This window comes from Myodes glareolus, chromosome 24 (genome assembly GCF_982192425.1).
Source record: "Myodes glareolus chromosome 24, mMyoGla1.1, whole genome shotgun sequence".
In the NCBI taxonomy this organism is placed as follows: domain Eukaryota; kingdom Metazoa; phylum Chordata; class Mammalia; order Rodentia; family Cricetidae; genus Myodes; species Myodes glareolus.
The window spans coordinates 36,727,168-36,743,158 of record NC_142049.1 but is presented as its reverse complement, the minus strand read 5'-3'; the positions used below and the strand labels follow the sequence as shown (position 1 = coordinate 36,743,158).

Here is a 15,991-nt window from a genome sequence, read left to right as displayed (position 1 = left end):
AGCCTTCCTCAGCAGTGTCCTGTTCTTTTAGGAGGTGCTGTTTGGGGTTAGCTTTGACGGCCATCAAAAAATTTCAATTGGACTGCCAGCTTGTAGCTCAAGCAAGGCTGGCTGGAGACCCCTGCTCTTGAGCAGAGGCATCTGCCAATCAAAGCCACTTTATCTTGCAGAGTTGCATTCCAGGGAATCAGAAGGCTTGAGTCTTGCAAGTGGTCTTGGGAGATGTCAGGCTCCCCTGGTTACCCTGGCGGTCCCACCTGAGGTTGGATTTCTTGAGACAGTGCTGAGGCTTGCAGTCCTACTTTGTGGTTTCGTGAACAGGGCTTCTCTTGAGGAGAGACTGTCAGAGAGCGGCAACCAGTCAGAGCCCTCCTCATCCGGAGAAGGAGACAGAGACAGCGACAGAGACAGAGACAGAGACAGAGACGGTGATGGAGATGGAGATGGAGAAAGAGAGAGATGAAGAGACATGGCCAACGTGCGAGGCAGAGAGTTCCAAAGAAGGTCTTGTCTTGTTGGTCTGCAAGGCATCTCTGGTCGTGGAGGCCTGTGGGGAAGGAAGGCTTAGTGCAGTTTGATCTCAGGCCGTGTGCATTAGCAAGACAGAGGTTTGCAGCTTCCAGTAGGTTGTCAGAGCTGGTCATGGACTAGGAGGCGTGGTTGGCTCAGTGAACGTGGCCAAAGAGATCTGAGTCCTAGGGCCTGAGCTGGAGACCGCTTGGTGTGAGAGCTCTTGCTAGTGAACCCAGGGAGGGCCGCGGTTTCCCGGCTGCCTTGATTCAGAGCTGCTTGTAGGATTTTGGGGAAGAGTGTGCTTGCTGGTGTTGTAGTAGCTGGATGTGCTGGGCGGGCAGAGATTTGTGGATTGGCTGCAGAGAGGGCCAAAGCTCCCCTTCAAGATCACGGAGGGGGCCGGGGTCAGGTCAAGGCCTGAGATGTCAAGAGTTTGCTGTCACTCATCTGGCAAACCGTGCTGGAGGGTTTGGGCAGAGCAGGGGTGCTGGCAGAAGACTTGTGGCCCGATCATCCCAGGGAGACCAAGGGGCCCAAGCCCCGCCAGAGCCACTAGCATGACTCCCACTGTAACGGGGTCACGTGCTTTTATGTCTTCACAGTGTGGCATCTGTGGCACGCATGTCCGAAGGGCAGAGGGAATGGCCCAGCCTCCCATCCCGTGCCCACCGGTGAAGGCTGCAGTCCCAGCCGCCCGCAGTGACGTTGGTTGTCGTTGGTGACTTGCACGAGAAGGCCAGAGGACCAAGGGCAAGGTAAGGACCATGACCTGCACGCACCTGCACACGATTGTCGGGTCTTGGTGGTGCTGCGAGGGCTGCCCATTCGTGCATCCAGACCTGTCTGCACCCGAAGCAGACTTAGGTCCTCAAGGTGCTCCTGCCTTCCATACAGGGACCCACTGCAAGCTCCCTTTCCCAGATGGGGCACGTCTGGGCAGTTCTCGCACTCCCCAGTACCCACCCTGGCCGCAGAGGAGACCTACCTCAGAAAGTCTCTGTGCCAGGCCCCTCCAGGCCCCTCCAGCGTGTTTGGATCGATGATGATTCCCAGTCAATCATTCCTTGGAAAAGCTGAACAAAATGAGTGAAAACTCAGTACCGCCGCTCTCATCGAGACTGAGGTCCTGCACCTTGGGTCACCCAGGTCCTCTGGGAGTAGGATCTGGGCACGCACACCACTCCCCTGCTCCTGCCCTCCTCCAGCACTGGCCTGACTCCCTCTTGATGGCCTTGGTCTTTCATGCTTCTGCTAGCACTCGTGGCCATGGTGAAGGCAGAATATTTGAGGCTAGCCGGGAATCTTGAACTGCTCTTGCCTCCTTGAGAACCTCAGAGGGAGAGGCTAGGTGCGGGGGCTCCTAGCAGAGCCCAACCAAACAATGGCAGTCTGTGCAGCTGAAGCAGGTGGAAGAGGGACCCCTCCACTTTTCCCAGCTCTCTGGGAAAGTTCAGGCCCTGGGGGGAGACCTCAGAAGGAGCTTGGACGTCAAGTCTGTGACAGGCCCGCAGAGAAGCAGCTCAGAGGGTCTCTGAGGTCCAGGGTGCTGCTGCAGTGGGAAAGTGACCTGGGCCATGTGGCTCCTTGAGCCCTGGCGGGCCAGGTCTCTCGTGGTGGTTGAAATCCCACGGGGAGCGTGATAGAAGGAGACACAGAGAGCTTCTGTGGCTGAGTACCCGCAAGGGAGTCAGGGAGGGTCCCCAAGTCGACTAGGGCAAGACCCAAAACTTTGAGTGAGATGATTGTAGACTTAGAGACCGACCCCCCGCCGACACCCGTCCCAGATTTCCACCTAGCTGTGTGTCTCCGGACGTGGGGCTCCGGCAAGAAGTCACTGGCAGAAATAGGAGACATTTCTCACACCTTCCTGAAGGAGGTGTGCATAGCTGTGCAGAAATTGGCCTTCGCCTGGCCTTTGGTGGGGTGGGATTTACCCCGACACTAAGGTCGCACATGCATGACTCCTGGTGGAGGGCCAATTTGTGAAGGTCCTTTGGTCCCATCCCTGGAACTAGGGGTCCTGTCTTGGCTCGAGGCATTCTCAACGCCAGGAAGGTCCAGATTTGTGTTTAGCCTTCCTCAGCAGTGTCCTGTTCTTTTAGGAGGTGCTGTTTGGGGTTAGCTTTGACGGCCATCAAAAAATTTCAATTGGACTGCCAGCTTGTAGCTCAAGCAAGGCTGGCTGGAGACCCCTGCTCTTGAGCAGAGGCATCTGCCAATCAAAGCCACTTTATCTTGCAGAGTTGCATTCCAGGGAATCAGAAGGCTTGAGTCTTGCAAGTGGTCTTGGGAGATGTCAGGCTCCCCTGGTTACCCTGGCGGTCCCACCTGAGGTTGGATTTCTTGAGACAGTGCTGAGGCTTGCAGTCCTACTTTGTGGTTTCGTGAACAGGGCTTCTCTTGAGGAGAGACTGTCAGAGAGCGGCAACCAGTCAGAGCCCTCCTCATCCGGAGAAGGAGACAGAGACAGCGACAGAGACAGAGACAGAGACAGAGACGGTGATGGAGATGGAGATGGAGAAAGAGAGAGATGAAGAGACATGGCCAACGTGCGAGGCAGAGAGTTCCAAAGAAGGTCTTGTCTTGTTGGTCTGCAAGGCATCTCTGGTCGTGGAGGCCTGTGGGGAAGGAAGGCTTAGTGCAGTTTGATCTCAGGCCGTGTGCATTAGCAAGACAGAGGTTTGCAGCTTCCAGTAGGTTGTCAGAGCTGGTCATGGACTAGGAGGCGTGGTTGGCTCAGTGAACGTGGCCAAAGAGATCTGAGTCCTAGGGCCTGAGCTGGAGACCGCTTGGTGTGAGAGCTCTTGCTAGTGAACCCAGGGAGGGCCGCGGTTTCCCGGCTGCCTTGATTCAGAGCTGCTTGTAGGATTTTGGGGAAGAGTGTGCTTGCTGGTGTTGTAGTAGCTGGATGTGCTGGGCGGGCAGAGATTTGTGGATTGGCTGCAGAGAGGGCCAAAGCTCCCCTTCAAGGCCATGGAGGGGGCCGGGGTCAGGTCAAGGCCTGAGACGTCAAGAGTTTGCTGTCACTCATCTGGCAAACCGTGCTGGAGGGTTTGGGCAGAGCAGGGGTGCTGGCAGAAGACTTGTGGCCCGATCATCCCAGGGAGACCAAAGGGCCCAAGCCCCGCCAGAGCCACTAGCATGACTCCCACTGTAACGGGGTCACGTGCTTTTATGTCTTCACAGTGTGGCATCTGTGACACACATGGCCGAAGGGCAGAGGGAATGGCCCAGCCTCCCATCCCGTGCCCACCGGTGAAGGCTGCAGTCCCAGCCACCCGCAGTGACGTTGGTTGTCGTTGGTGACTTGCACGAGAAGGCCAGAGGACCAAGGTCAAGGTAAGGACCATGACCTGCAGGCACCTGCACACGATTGTCGGGTCTTGGTGGTGCTGTGAGGGCTGCCCATTCGTGCATCCAGACCTGTCTGCACCCGAAGCAGACTTAGGTCCTCAAGGTGCTCCTGCCTTCCATACAGGGACCCACTGCAAGCTCCCTTTCCCAGATGGGGCACGTCTGGGCAGTTCTCGCACTCCCCAGTACCCACCCTGGCCGCAGAGGAGACCTACCTCAGAAAGTCTCTGTGCCAGGCCCCTCCAGGCCCCTCCAGCGTGCTTGGATCGATGATGATTCCCAGTCAATCATTCCTTGGAAAAGCTGAACAAAATGAGTGAAAACTCAGTACCGCCGCTCTCATCGAGACTGAGGTCCTGCACCTTGGGTCACCCAGGTCCTCTGGGAGTAGGATCTGGGCACGCACACCACTCCCCTGCTCCTGCCCTCCTCCAGCACTGGCCTGACTCCCTCTTGATGGCCTTGGTCTTTCACGCTTCTGCTAGCACTCGTGGCCATGGTGAAGGCAGAATATTTGAGGCTAGCCGGGAATCTTGAACTGCTCTTGCCTCCTTGAGAACCTCAGAGGGAGAGGCTAGGTGCGGGGGCTCCTAGCAGAGCCCAACCAAACAATGGCAGTCTGTGCAGCTGAAGCAGGTGGAAGAGGGACCCCTCCACTTTTCCCAGCTCTCTGGGAAAGTTCAGGCCCTAGGGGGAGACCTCAGAAGGAGCTTGGACGTCAAGTCTGTGACAGGCCCGCAGAGAAGCAGCTCAGAGGGTCTCTGAGGTCCAGGGTGCTGCTGCAGTGGGAAAGTGACCTGGGCCATGTGGCTCCTTGAGCCCTGGCGGGCCAGGTCTCTCGTGGTGGTTGAAATCCCACGGGGAGCGTGATAGAAGGAGACACAGAGAGCTTCTGTGGCTGAGTACCCGCAAGGGAGTCAGGGAGGGTCCCCAAGTCGACTAGGGCAAGACCCAAAACTTTGAGTGAGATGATTGTAGACTTAGAGACCGACCCCCCGCCGACACCCGTCCCAGATTTCCACCTAGCTGTGTGTCTCCGGACGTGGGGCTCCGGCAAGAAGTCACTGGCAGAAATAGGAGACATTTCTCACACCTTCCTGAAGGAGGTGTGCATAGCTGTGCAGAAATTGGCCTTCGCCTGGCCTTTGGTGGGGTGGGATTTACCCCGACACTAAGGTCGCACATGCATGACTCCTGGTGGAGGGCCAATTTGTGAAGGTCCTTTGGTCCCATCCCTGGAACTAGGGGTCCTGTCTTGGCTCGAGGCATTCTCAACGCCAGGAAGGTCCAGATTTGTGTTTAGCCTTCCTCAGCAGTGTCCTGTTCTTTTAGGAGGTGCTGTTTGGGGTTAGCTTTGACGGCCATCAAAAAATTTCAATTGGACTGCCAGCTTGTAGCTCAAGCAAGGCTGGCTGGAGACCCCTGCTCTTGAGCAGAGGCATCTGCCAATCAAAGCCACTTTATCTTGCAGAGTTGCATTCCAGGGAATCAGAAGGCTTGAGTCTTGCAAGTGGTCTTGGGAGATGTCAGGCTCCCCTGGTTACCCTGGCGGTCCCACCTGAGGTTGGATTTCTTGAGACAGTGCTGAGGCTTGCAGTCCTACTTTGTGGTTTCGTGAACAGGGCTTCTCTTGAGGAGAGACTGTCAGAGAGCGGCAACCAGTCAGAGCCCTCCTCATCCGGAGAAGGAGACAGAGACAGCGACAGAGACAGAGACAGAGACAGAGACGGTGATGGAGATGGAGATGGAGAAAGAGAGAGATGAAGAGACATGGCCAACGTGCGAGGCAGAGAGTTCCAAAGAAGGTCTTGTCTTGTTGGTCTGCAAGGCATCTCTGGTCGTGGAGGCCTGTGGGGAAGGAAGGCTTAGTGCAGTTTGATCTCAGGCCGTGTGCATTAGCAAGACAGAGGTTTGCAGCTTCCAGTAGGTTGTCAGAGCTGGTCATGGACTAGGAGGCGTGGTTGGCTCAGTGAACGTGGCCAAAGAGATCTGAGTCCTAGGGCCTGAGCTGGAGACCGCTTGGTGTGAGAGCTCTTGCTAGTGAACCCAGGGAGGGCCGCGGTTTCCCGGCTGCCTTGATTCAGAGCTGCTTGTAGGATTTTGGGGAAGAGTGTGCTTGCTGGTGTTGTAGTAGCTGGATGTGCTGGGCGGGCAGAGATTTGTGGATTGGCTGCAGAGAGGGCCAAAGCTCCCCTTCAAGATCACGGAGGGGGCCGGGGTCAGGTCAAGGCCTGAGATGTCAAGAGTTTGCTGTCACTCATCTGGCAAACCGTGCTGGAGGGTTTGGGCAGAGCAGGGGTGCTGGCAGAAGACTTGTGGCCCGATCATCCCAGGGAGACCAAGGGGCCCAAGCCCCGCCAGAGCCACTAGCATGACTCCCACTGTAACGGGGTCACGTGCTTTTATGTCTTCACAGTGTGGCATCTGTGGCACGCATGTCCGAAGGGCAGAGGGAATGGCCCAGCCTCCCATCCCGTGCCCACCGGTGAAGGCTGCAGTCCCAGCCGCCCGCAGTGACGTTGGTTGTCGTTGGTGACTTGCACGAGAAGGCCAGAGGACCAAGGGCAAGGTAAGGACCATGACCTGCACGCACCTGCACACGATTGTCGGGTCTTGGTGGTGCTGCGAGGGCTGCCCATTCGTGCATCCAGACCTGTCTGCACCCGAAGCAGACTTAGGTCCTCAAGGTGCTCCTGCCTTCCATACAGGGACCCACTGCAAGCTCCCTTTCCCAGATGGGGCACGTCTGGGCAGTTCTCGCACTCCCCAGTACCCACCCTGGCCGCAGAGGAGACCTACCTCAGAAAGTCTCTGTGCCAGGCCCCTCCAGGCCCCTCCAGCGTGTTTGGATCGATGATGATTCCCAGTCAATCATTCCTTGGAAAAGCTGAACAAAATGAGTGAAAACTCAGTACCGCCGCTCTCATCGAGACTGAGGTCCTGCACCTTGGGTCACCCAGGTCCTCTGGGAGTAGGATCTGGGCACGCACACCACTCCCCTGCTCCTGCCCTCCTCCAGCACTGGCCTGACTCCCTCTTGATGGCCTTGGTCTTTCATGCTTCTGCTAGCACTCGTGGCCATGGTGAAGGCAGAATATTTGAGGCTAGCCGGGAATCTTGAACTGCTCTTGCCTCCTTGAGAACCTCAGAGGGAGAGGCTAGGTGCGGGGGCTCCTAGCAGAGCCCAACCAAACAATGGCAGTCTGTGCAGCTGAAGCAGGTGGAAGAGGGACCCCTCCACTTTTCCCAGCTCTCTGGGAAAGTTCAGGCCCTGGGGGGAGACCTCAGAAGGAGCTTGGACGTCAAGTCTGTGACAGGCCCGCAGAGAAGCAGCTCAGAGGGTCTCTGAGGTCCAGGGTGCTGCTGCAGTGGGAAAGTGACCTGGGCCATGTGGCTCCTTGAGCCCTGGCCGGCCAGGGCACTCGTGGTGGTTGAAATCCCACGGGGAGCGTGATAGAAGGAGACACAGAGAGCTTCTGTGGCTGAGTACCCGCAAGGGAGTCAGGGAGGGTCCCCAAGTCGACTAGGGCAAGACCCAAAACTTTGAGTGAGATGATTGTAGACTTAGAGACCGACCCCCCGCCGACACCTGTCCCAGATTTCCACCTAGCTGTGTGTCTCCGGACGTGGGGCTCCGGCAAGAAGTCACTGGCAGAAATAGGAGACATTTCTCACACCTTCCTGAAGGAGGTGTGCATAGCCGTGCAGAAATTGGCCTTCGCCTGGCCTTTGGTGGGGTGGGATTTACCCCGACACTAAGGTCGCACATGCATGACTCCTGGTGGAGGGCCAATTTGTGAAGGTCCTTTGGTCCCATCCCTGGAACTAGGGGTCCTGTCTTGGCTCGAGGCATTCTCAACGCCAGGAAGGTCCAGATTTGTGTTTAGCCTTCCTCAGCAGGGTCCTGTTCTTTTAGGAGGTGCTGTTTGGGGTTAGCTTTGACGCCCATCAAAAAATTGCAATTGAGCTGCCAGCTTGTAGCTCAAGCAAGGCTGGCTGGAGACCCCTGCTCTTGAGCAGAGGCATCTGCCAATCAAAGCCACTTTATCTTGCACAGTTGCATTCCAGGGAATCAGAAGGCTTGAGTCTTGCAAGTGGTCTTGGGAGATGTCAGGCTCCACTGGTTACCCTGGCGGTCCCACCTGAGGTTGGATTTCTTGAGACAGTGCTGAGGCTTGCAGTCCTACTTTGTGGTTTCGTGAACAGGGCTTCTCTTGAGGAGAGACTGTCAGAGAGCGGCAACCAGTCAGAGCCCTCCTGATCCGGAGAAGGAGACAGAGACAGAGACAGAGACGGTGATGGAGATGGAGATGGAGAAAGAGAGAGATGAAGAGACATGGTCAACGTGCGAGGCAGAGAGTTCAAAAGAAGGTCTTGTCTTGTTGGTCTGCAAGGCATCTCTGGTCGTGGTGGCCTGTGGGGAAGGAAGGCTTAGTGCAGTTTGATCTCAGGCCGTGTGCATTAGCAAGACAGAGGTTTGCAGCTTCCAGTAGGTTGTCAGAGCTGGTCATGGACTAGGAGGCGTGGTTGGCTCAGTGAACGTGGCCAAAGAGATCTGAGTCCTAGGGCCTGAGCTGGAGACCGCTTGGTGTGAGAGCTCTTGCTAGTGAACCCAGGGAGGGCCGCGGTTTCCCGGCTGCCTTGATTCAGAGCTGCTTGTAGGATTTTGGGGAAGAGTGTGCTTGCTGGTGTTGTAGTAGCTGGATGTGTTGGGCGGGCAGAGATTTGTGGATTGGATGCAGAGAGAGCCAAAGCTCCCCTTCAAGGCCACGGAGGGGGCCGGGGTCAGGTCAAGGCCTGAGACGTCAAGAGTTTGCTGTCACTCATCTGGCAAACCGTGCTGGAGGGTTTGGGCAGAGCAGGGGTGCTGGCAGAAGACTTGTGGCCCGATCATCCCAGGGAGACCAAGGGGCCCAATCCCCGCCAGAGCCACTAGCATGACTCCCAATGTAACGGGGTCACGTGCTTTTATGTCTTCACAGTGTGGCATCTGTGGCATGCATGGCCGAAGGGCAGAGGGAATGGCCCAGCCTCCCATCCCGTGCCCACCGGTGAAGGCTGCAGTCCCAGCCACCCGCAGTGACGTTGGTTGTCGTTGGTGACTTGCACGAGAAGGCCAGAGGACCAAGGGCAAGGTAAGGACCATGACCTGCACGCACCTGCACACGATTGTCGGGTCTTGGTGGTGCTGCGAGGGCTGCCCATTCGTGCATCCAGACCTGTCTGCACCCGAAGCAGACTTAGGTCCTCAAGGTGCTCCTGCCTTCCATACAGGGACCCACTGCAAGCTCCCTTTCCCAGATGGGGCACGTCTGGGCAGTTCTCGCACTCCCCAGTACCCACCCTGGCCGCAGAGGAGACCTACCTCAGAAAGTCTCTGTGCCAGGCCCCTCCAGGCCCCTCCAGCGTGCTTGGATCGATGATGATTCCCAGTCAATCATTCCTTGGAAAAGCTGAACAAAATGAGTGAAAACTCAGTACCGCCGCTCTCATCGAGACTGAGGTCCTGCACCTTGGGTCACCCAGGTCCTCTGGGAGTAGGATCTGGGCACGCACACCACTCCCCTGCTCCTGCCCTCCTCCAGCACTGGCCTGACTCCCTCTTGATGGCCTTGGTCTTTCACGCTTCTGCTAGCACTCGTGGCCATGGTGAAGGCAGAATATTTGAGGCTAGCCGGGAATCTTGAACTGCTCTTGCCTCCTTGAGAACCTCAGAGGGAGAGGCTAGGTGCGGGGGCTCCTAGCAGAGCCCAACCAAACAATGGCAGTCTGTGCAGCTGAAGCAGGTGGAAGAGGGACCCCTCCACTTTTCCCAGCTCTCTGGGAAAGTTCAGGCCCTGGGGGGAGACCTCAGAAGGAGCTTGGACGTCAAGTCTGTGACAGGCCCGCAGAGAAGCAGCTCAGAGGGTCTCTGAGGTCCAGGGTGCTGCTGCAGTGGGAAAGTGACCTGGGCCATGTGGCTCCTTGAGCCCTGGCCGGCCAGGGCACTCGTGGTGGTTGAAATCCCACGGGGAGCGTGATAGAAGGAGACACAGAGAGCTTCTGGGGCTGAGTACCCGCAAGGTAGTCAGGGAGGGTCCCCAAGTCGACTAGGGCAAGACCCAAAACTTTGAGTGAGATGATTGTAGACTTAGAGACCGACCCCCCGCCGACACCCATCCCAGATTTCCACCTAGCTGTGTGTCTCCGGACGTGGGGCTCCGGCAAGAAGTCACTGGCAGAAATAGGAGACATTTCTCACACCTTCCTGAAGGAGGTGTGCATAGCTGTGCAGAAATTGTCAATCTGTTGGCCTTTGGTGTGGTGGGATTTACCCCGACACTAAGGTCACACATGCATGACTCTTGGTAGAGGGCCAATTTGTGAAGGTCCTTTTGTCTCATCTAGTGAATTGGGGTCCTGTCTTGACTCTAGGCTATCTCATCACCATGGTGGTCCAGATTTGTGTTTATCGTTCCTCAGCAGTGTCCTGTTCTTTTAGGAGGTTCTGTTTGGGGTCCAGCTTTGGCTCCCATGAAAAAATTGTAATTTGGCTGCCAGCTTGTAGGTCAAGCAAGGCTAGCTGGAAACCCCTGCTCTTGATCAGAGGCATCTGCCAATCAAAGCCACTTTATCTTGCACAGTTGCATTCCAGGGAATCAGAAGGCTTGAGTCTTCAAGTGGTCTTGGGCGATGTCAGGCTCCCCTGGTTACCCTCGAGGTCCCACCTGAGGTTGGATTTCTTCAGACGGTCTTGAGGCTTGCAGTTCTACTTTGTGTTTTCTGTAATATGATAGTTTTTAAAGAGAGACTTTCAGAGATGTGCAACCAGTCAGAGACTTCTAGATACAGAGACGGAGACTTGAAGAGGATTGACCAAGATTATGGGAAAGATGAAGAGACATGACCAATGTTAGAGGCAGAGAGTTCAAAAGAATGTCTTGTCATTTTTCTGCATGGTATCTCTGGTAGTGAAGTCCTGTGGGGAAAGCCCAGTGCAGTTTGAACTCCTGCCCTTTGCATAAGATGACAGAAGATTTCACCTTCCAATATCTTGTCCCAGCTTTTTGTCAAACCTGCTCATGAATAGGCAGCATTGGTTCATCAGTGAACATTGCCAAATAGAGCTGAGTTCTAAGCTCTGCCCCTGAGACTTCAAGGTAATCGTGCCCTTTTTAGTTGATTGGTTTCTACTCTGACGTTATTCATAACTGTTTCCTAGTATTTTCAGGAAGAGAGTGCTTGCTGGTGTTGCAGTTCCTGAATAAGTTGGGTCGGCAGTTATTTTTTGATTGCGTGCAGAGATGACTATATATCACCTTCAAGGCCAGTGACGGATCAGGATCAGGTCAAACCCTGATATATGAACTCTTTGTTATCACTGGTGTGGCAAACCATGCTGGAAGTTTTGGGCAGAGCAGGGGTGCTTGCAGAACACTTATGGCCCTATCATCCCACTGAGACCAGCCAGTCCAAGCCCTCCCAGAACCAGTGTCATGGCTCTAACTGTAAAGGATCATGTTCTTTTATGTTTTCACAGTTTTGCATCGATGACATGCATGTTTGTAGGGCAGAGAGAATGGCCCAATTTCCCATTCACTGCATAAGGCTGATGGTAGCAGAATTGGCCACTGGCAGTGACGTTGATTGGTGTTGGTGACTTGTACAAGAAGGCTAGAGGACCAGGTAAGCCTGGCATGAATTGGCCCTTTTTGTGCTCATGATTGTTGGGCCTTGTTTTTGCTGCAAGCTTTGCCCATTTCTCCTTCCAGACCTGTTGTACCGTAGCAGAATTAGGTCCTCAAAGTGCTTCTGTTTTCCATGCATGAACCCATTGAAATCTCCTGTTTTCAGATGGGCATGTCTGGGCAGCTCTTGCACCTTCCAAAACCCACCCTGACTGGAGAGGAGACCATCCTCTGCTAATCTCTTTCCAGGGTACTCCTGCATTCTTGGATTGATGATGATTCCTAGTCAACAGTTTTTGGAAAAGCTGAACAAAATGACTTAATACTCATGTACACTACACTGTGCTCGTTGAGACTGAGGCCTGCTCAGTAGTGTTTTCCTATTTGAGACTATGTGTGACAGTTTTGAATGATGCCATTTTTTTGGTTTTTTATTTTTTTGGTTTCAGTTGTTTCTTTACTAGGCATCACCGTTTTGTTTAAGAAGACAGAGATCTTGCTAGTGAGAGACAGAAATCAAAATCAAGAGGGATCAATACAGGCAGTATTGTTTTGTTCAATGGTTTCTTAGTTTTCTTTTAATTCTTTGACCTTTTTATTCTTTGTCGGTCTTGCCACTCAACTCCCAAATACAGAATATACATGGAATCTTTTTATTTTTATTTATTATGAATGCCTTGCCTTAGCTAAAATAATACTTAGCCAGCCTTTTGTTTTAACTTGTTATCCTATCTCCCTTTTGCTTCTGGAGTTTTTCTTTTCTTATTTCTTGAGTCTTAATTTCACTCTTACTTCATGACTCGCTGTGTGGCTGATTGTCTGACCCCTTCTTTCGTTGCTCTATGATCTTCCTTCCCAGTTTTCTTCTCTTATTTATTTTCTCTGCTTGCTAGTGCCATGAATCATTTCTTCTGTCTTGCTTTTGGTTTCTCAACTCTTTATTAGACCAGTCAGATGTTTTAGGCAGGCACAGTAATGCAGCTTCACAGAATTAATCAAATACTACTTAACAGAATGCAACACTTCTTGTATCATTAAAGCAAATATTCCATAGCATAAAAAAGAAAAACATCTTAAAATACTTTTCCTTAACACATTATAACTCTCTTAAGGCTATTTCCACTTAGTGTGGACATTTGCACCCTTTTTTTAAGTTTTAAATCTTTGTTGGCTCTCCTTTAACTATCTGCTATGTAAGTTCTCTGAATATGAATATTTTTCTTTCTTTTTTGACCTTGATCTTACATATTTTTCCTCTGTGCCAATTTGTCAAGTACTCACAATTTGAAGTAGGGTTGGTATTGCTGGCTAATATGTTCTGCTGAACCTGCCTCTACGGCATTTTGCCTTCTATTCTTTCCGTGGATAGAAGTAAACTAACTGATTGATTATGGATATACCTTCCTGAGGCATTCTCTCCCACTCCCATTGTGCAGTGTGTTTCCTTTGCTCTAGTCTATCATGAGTGGAAAGAAATAGAATTAGTGTGTTTTTCTTTGTCTCTTTTTATAGTGACTTGGTTTTTGTAATGATGTGCATCTTCTTACCATAATGCCGTAGATGGAAGTTCTCAGTGTCACACAAGGTTTAGTTGAGAATTGCTGTTTTATCTTCATTATAGCATCTGTATTAGTAGCCTCGCTACTAAGGCTGCATCAGCTTGGGGTGAGTTTTGTTCCTCCAGACATTGTTTCTGTTGCTGGCACCAAAGGTAGTTATAACTAAATCACTATCCTTCTAATAAAACTTGTGATTCAAAGACTAGGGTGAAAATATGTGAATTCATAGAGTTAGAATAGCAACAGGCTAACGTTCTCTCTTTTTTGGTGTCCCAGAATCCATTCCCTTCCATATCACCCCAACTTAAGAACAAAATCCATGCTAAACTACCCCCCTGCTACTTACTGCCAATCAGTAGCTAACCCTGCTTCTCTGAGCCCAGGTAAATTTTATTTAAAGCCAGGCAGTAGTGGTGCATGCCTTTAATCCCAGCACTCAGGAGGCAGAGGCAGGCAGATTTCTGTGAGTTTGAGGCCAGCCTGGTTTTCAAGAGCTATTTCCAAGACAGGCTCCAAAGCTACAGAGTAACCCTGCTTCAACTCTCCCCCCAATTATTTAGTTAACACAAATGCAACATATCTTCACATCCTTAGCAAATGCAACATCAGGAAATTGTAAAACATCTTTACCTGGTTATGTAAGTATTCCGCCAAAGAGGATGAGACTGAGATATGTGTGCATGAACATATCTGCAGGAAAAGAGGCTATTAACTTTGAAGTTGGAATTGGGATCTAAACGATTCTTGTGTGTATAGCACAAATAATATAAACCCAGAGACAGATATTAGGGTTTAACCTGAAGATCAGAAAAGCAAAAGCAGCCAGCCACTAGAGATCTCCTACTTCTGTGAAATTTTCAGAGTGAAAGAGTGAGCTTCTGTCTCATCCTGCTTTATATCCCTCTCTAGTGGTGGGATTAAAGGCATGTATCACCACTGCCTGGCCTCTAAGGCTAACTAGCATGTCTGCTGGGATTAAATATGTGTGCCACCACTACCTTGCCTGTATGAGTGACTAGTGTGGCTGTTTTGCATAATGGTCTTCAGGCAAGTTTTATTTATTAAAAATACAAATCAGATATCACTACATTTTCCCATTTTTGTCTAAAATAAAATAAGGCTATAACTAATATAAGAAAAAACTATGTGCAATATGTATAATAACTATATGCAATCTATACAGGTAATAAATACATCAACAATATCTAGGCCATATGCCTTTGACAAATTCAGAGAGAGTAATCCATATCTATCCTTCCTATCTCTCTCTCTCTCTCTCTCTCTCTCTCTCTCTCTATCCATCCTATGTTGATGAATCCAAAGTCTTGTTTGTATCTAACTTACTTTACTTCATAACTTGCTTTCTGCTTCAGCTAAACAAGGAAAACTATAACTATATACATTTCAACTCCCAAAGAGACCAAAGAAGGAAATAAAATTAACTGATAAGCAGGAAATGTGAGCAAGTGACTTCCAAAAAATATGAAAAATGTCAGAAACAGATGGCTTCCCGGAGAGTCACCCAAAGTTCCTCTGCAATCTTGGGGGCACCCATCTTTGTTCTAAAGGCCTCACAAATCCAACAGACTTTCTGTGAAGCTCATTTTCTTGGTGATATTTACAGTCATTTTTTTTATGTCCTCCTCGTACACTTATCACAGAATACTGTCAGCAATTTAGGCAAGGCCACTTCCTTGCCTAGGGGCTTACTTTTGCCACAAATAGAGTAAACTCCATGGGAAAGTTTCTTCAGCGCTCAGTATCTTTTTTGAAGTAGATTGGTGCTACTAGGAGCAGACATGTCTCATTGTCATAAAAAACAAGAACCTAAGTTATTAAAACATTTTATACACTATAGTCTATAGATGGTGTCTGAAGTGTTTGAAGTAGACCAGTCTATATAAAATATATCTTTGTTTGACCTTGAAAACATACCTAATATGACTACAAGTTCAATTGTAATAGGTGATTAACTACTAACCTGCATTTCCTTAATACCCTAAACAGTTGGTAATAATAATTTTCAAGGGCTAGAAATTTCCATTACATTCTTAAATGAGTTGTATAGCTATAGTTCTTTGAGTAAGTATAAAAGTATATGTACAGTATGCTCTAACAAAATTAATCCTAAATTCTTATCAATATACAGAATTACTATACAAAATACAAAATTCAATCCAATGTTAAACATTTAGAACTAGTAGTTGCCTTTTCAAAGTTGATTCAATAATCTGCCTTTTTATGTTATCATGTCTGTATCCTCCCTTTTTCCTTTGCAGAGTAGATTCAATAATCTTCCCTTTTATCCTATTATATCTATATCCCTCTTTTTTCCCTCACAAGAATTTGAATATAATTTTCCATTGTTTACCTTTTTATCCTGACCATTATCAATGACAACTGGTAACCAACCCCCCACTAAACAATGACAAATATTCATAACACATTGAATAACCACTCCATGTCTTGGGGATGTGGGCATTGTATTCTAAAATTAGTTCCTGCAGTCTGTGCACAACAGTATCTTTAGGGAATCCAGAAAAGAATAATTTGGATTAATTGTCAAGTCCTAAGAGAGGTAACTTTATCATTTTTTGTTCAGTGTCTACCTAATGAGAAAGTGAAAGGTTTATCTCAAATTCTGGCTAGAATAGTCTGTGGAGCTGGATCATCTCAGCTAGCCTTCTCAAAATTGTTCTGAGCAGTTTGTAGTTCAAAGCTGATCATTGGGTGGTGTTTTTCATCTTTTTGGTGTTATCATAGTCATGGAGGCATTGTCATTGTGGGGCCACATCCTCCTTTTGTAAGCTTCAAATGTCACCATTAGGCATACTCATTGTTTATTGCAGAAAACTGATAGAGACACAAACCTGAAATTATATATAAGAAAGTAGATGA

General features: G+C 50.4%; 5 non-coding genes across 5 annotated transcripts; all 5 read left to right on the top strand.

The window, feature by feature from the left end:
• The first annotated feature begins 1,546 nt into the window (after positions 1-1,546).
• On the top strand, positions 1,547-1,640 carry LOC148118117 (small nucleolar RNA SNORD116). The gene has a single exon (XR_015736440.1). It is a non-coding gene; the product is annotated as a small nucleolar RNA SNORD116 (small nucleolar RNA).
• Positions 1,641-4,130: 2,490 nt separating this feature from the next.
• Positions 4,131-4,224, top strand: LOC148118116 (small nucleolar RNA SNORD116). Its single transcript, XR_015736439.1, has one exon. It is a non-coding gene; the product is annotated as a small nucleolar RNA SNORD116 (small nucleolar RNA).
• Positions 4,225-6,714: 2,490 nt separating this feature from the next.
• Positions 6,715-6,808, top strand: LOC148118115 (small nucleolar RNA SNORD116). Its single transcript, XR_015736438.1, has one exon. It is a non-coding gene; the product is annotated as a small nucleolar RNA SNORD116 (small nucleolar RNA).
• Positions 6,809-9,280: 2,472 nt separating this feature from the next.
• On the top strand, positions 9,281-9,374 carry LOC148118114 (small nucleolar RNA SNORD116). Its single transcript, XR_015736610.1, has one exon. It is a non-coding gene; the product is annotated as a small nucleolar RNA SNORD116 (small nucleolar RNA).
• A 2,426-nt stretch (positions 9,375-11,800) lies between these two features.
• Positions 11,801-11,898, top strand: LOC146889935 (small nucleolar RNA SNORD116). Its single transcript, XR_014999647.1, has one exon. It is a non-coding gene; the product is annotated as a small nucleolar RNA SNORD116 (small nucleolar RNA).
• Positions 11,899-15,991: the final 4,093 nt, after the last annotated feature.